The sequence below is a fragment of the Elephantulus edwardii genome, unplaced genomic scaffold (genome assembly GCF_000299155.1).
Source record: "Elephantulus edwardii isolate Elephantulus edwardi_28Jun2011 unplaced genomic scaffold, EleEdw1.0 scaffold00099, whole genome shotgun sequence".
NCBI lineage: Eukaryota > Metazoa > Chordata > Mammalia > Macroscelidea > Macroscelididae > Elephantulus > Elephantulus edwardii.
In genome coordinates, this window is record NW_006399849.1 from 11,835,830 (window position 1) to 11,839,392 (window position 3,563).

Genomic DNA, 3,563 nt, shown 5'->3' on the forward strand with positions numbered 1-3,563 from the left:
ACAGGGTTTGCCGCTTGCCAGAATTCCTTGGTCATGGCCTCAGGGCCTGGATTGCAGCATTTGCTTTGGGAGCTGTGAAGGCTGTGGAGGGAGCCTCCAGCAACATCAACCTGAAGATCAGGAGCAGAAGAACAGATCTAATGTCACACACTGGCCTTTGACTCCTTGCTGTCTGAGACTTAACAGGGAGCTGAAAAAGAGAGAAGTTGTTGTTGTTTATCATTGATTTAAAGCTGACTCATAACTGACCCTCCGTGGGCTTTCAGAGGCAGCGAATCACAGAAGGGGAGGCTGCCCATCTTTTCCCCGTGGAGCAGCTGGTACTTTTGGGTTGGTAGCAAAACTCCTTAGCCTCAGTGCCATGTATACACATAGGTTAGTGAGGCCTAGTGAAGGAATTGTATACAAAGAACTTTAGAATACGAATCCAAGGCAATAAGGCAAGATCCACAGTGACCTTTGCAGGGAGTGATGAGTTAAGGCCCCTTCTGACTCAATGGGTTTATGATTTTTATGGAATAAGAATTCAGAAGGGAAAATCAGGGACAAAAATACTCAGGTCATGATTAGACATCCATTCAGTTATGCACCTCTGCAGATCCAGCTAAAACAAGGTCAGCAATAACCAGGAAAATTTTCAGTGTTTGTACTGACACAATGGTCACAACAATGGGCTTAACAATACCAACAATCCTGCCATTTTTGCAGAGATGGAAAATATATTTAGTCTTGTTATACAAAAAGTAATCATGAGTTGGAGTTGACTTAACAGAAACTAATACCACCACTACCACTAACAACAACAACAGTAACTTTGCTGACCTATACTTTCCAAAGTATTCTTTGCTTTCAGCCAGGATCCATCAGACATCAGCAATGTTATCTCTGGTGCCATGGCCTCTTCTAAATCCAGCTTCAGCTTCTCTCAGTTCCCTGCATGTGTACTATTCCAGCCATTTTTGAATGCTCTAAAGCAGCATTTTGCTTACATGAGATATTAATGGTATTGTTCAACAGTTTCCACATTCTGTTGGGTTACTTTCCTTGGGAATGGGAACAAATATGCATTTCTTCCAATCAGTTGGCCAGACAGCTGTCCTCCAAATTTCCTGGCATAGACTGGTGAGCACATCCAGGGCTGCCTGTTAGTTGAAGCATGCCAATCAGTATCCCATCGATCCCCTGGGGCCTTCTTTTTTGCCAGTGCATTCAGTGTTCTCCTTCATAGGCTGTTGCTCATATGGTACATATAAAAACTTTTTTCAATCAATCTTTTTGGTAGTGTGACTCTGTGTATTCCCTCCATCTTCTTTTGATGTTTCCTGGATAGTTCAACATATTGTCCCTAGCATCTTTCGGTATCGTGACTCGAGGCTCAAATTTGGTTTTCAGTTCCTCAGCTTGAGAAATGCAGTTGATCATTGCTAATATCAGATGGATCCTGGCTGAAAGTAAAAAATACCGGAAGAATGTCTACTTCTGCTTTAATGACAATGCAAAGACACTTGACTATGTAGATCATAACAAGTTATGGTTAACACTGAGGAGAATGAGAATCCCAGAACACTTAATTGTGCTAATGTGAAACCTACACCTAGACCAAGAGGCTCTGTTGTGTGAACAGAGCAAGGGGCACTACATGGTTTAAAATTAAGGAATGTGTGTGTCCGGGTGGTATCCTCTCTTCATATCTATTCAATGTGTATGCTGAGCAAATTATTAGAGAAGCTAGACTCTATGAAGAGGAGTGTAGTCTCAGGATCAGAGGGAGACTTACCAATAACCTGCATTATGCAGATGATACAACTTTGCTTGCTGAAAGTGAGGAAGACTTTAAACATTTGTTGCAGAAAATAAAAAACCATAGCCTTCAATATGGATTTCATCTCAATGTCACGAAACAAATTCTTCTACCTGGACCAATAGGCAATGTCACAATACAAGGAGAAAAGACTAAAGTTGCCAATGATTTCATCTTACTTGAATTCACAATCAGCATCCTTGATAACAGCAGCCAGGAAATCAGGAGACACACTGCATTGGGATGTCTGCATTTAGGTACTTCTCTAAATTATTGAGGAGCAATTATGTTGGTTTGAGGACTAAGGTGTGTCTGATTCAGGTCATGGTCTTTTTCATCACTTGTTAGGCATCTGAGTGCTGGAAATGAATAAAGATGACAGAAGAAGAGTTGATGGCATTGAGTTGTGGGTTGGAGAAGGGCACTGAACATCCCTTGGATGACCAAAGAACAAGCAGCAAGTCTAGGAGAAAATCCAGCCAGAGTGCTTGTTGGATGCAAAGGTGATAAAGCTTTGTTTTTGTACTTTGGGCATGTTGCTAGAAGAGGCTATTCCTTGGAGAAAGACATCATACTTAGAAAGGTGGAGGGTCAGTGAAGGAGAGGGAGACCCTCACACAGGTGGATTGACACAGTGACTGCTAAAATGGGCTCTAGTGAGTCAGCAGGTGTGAAGATGGCAGGATTGCACAGGGTTCAGGTCTGTTGTTCATATGGATAATGCTTGACTTGAGAGCACCTAATGACAACAATGCTTTCCAGGACATTTGCCTTTGTCTGACTCTGGTTCCAGATGTTGTGTTAAGTAGGTGTTGAACAATATCAGATGGAAACACCTTCATAGAATCTCATAACAATTTGGAGAGCTGATGCCTCGTTTAGAAACACTCCCTCCCTCTTACCTACAAATGTAACCTAGAAGTGTGAAGACATAAGGGCAGTTAACGGCTTTGGGGACAGATACCCTGAGGTACATTCTGGGAAAATGGTTCCATGGATCAAGCACATAGGAACATAATATAATTTAAAATTAAATAATTAAGAATTGCTGTTGTTGTTATGTGCCGTCGAGTCGTTTGCGACTCATAGCGACCCTATGTACAACAGCCCTAAACCCGGCTCTATCCTGTGCCAATCTCATTGCCTCTGACACACCCATCCTGAGTACCCCAGTCACTGAATCAGTACACCACATAGAGGGTCTTCCCCTCCTGCGCTGTCCCTCTACTCTACCCAGCATGATGTCCCTCTCCAAAGACCTGTCTCTCCTTGCAACATGTCCAAAGTATATCAGACAAAGCCCCAGAATCTTTGCCTCCAAGGAGTAGCTTGGTTTAACCCTCTCTGGGATGAATCTGTTTATTTTCTTGACAGTCCATGGTACATTCAATACTCTTCTCAGGCACCACAGCTCAAAGGCGTCAATTCTCCTTCTGTCCTCCCTAGTCATTGTCCAGCTCTCTGATGCATAACAAGTGATTGCAAAGACCATGGCCTGTATCAGGTGCACCTTTGTCTCCAAAAAGACACCATTGCTCTTGAGTACTTTAGAGAGGTCCCTAACAGCAGACTTTCCCATCGCAATGCGCCTTTTAATTTCCTGGCTGCTGGTGCCAAGACTGTTGACTGTGGCGCCGAGCAAACTGAAGCTGTGAACAATCTCCATCTCTTCGCCATCCATCCTCATGCTACCAGTTGGTCCAGTGGTGAGAATCTTTGTCTTCTTGACATTGAGCCTCAGTCCATACTGAAAGCTGCAGTC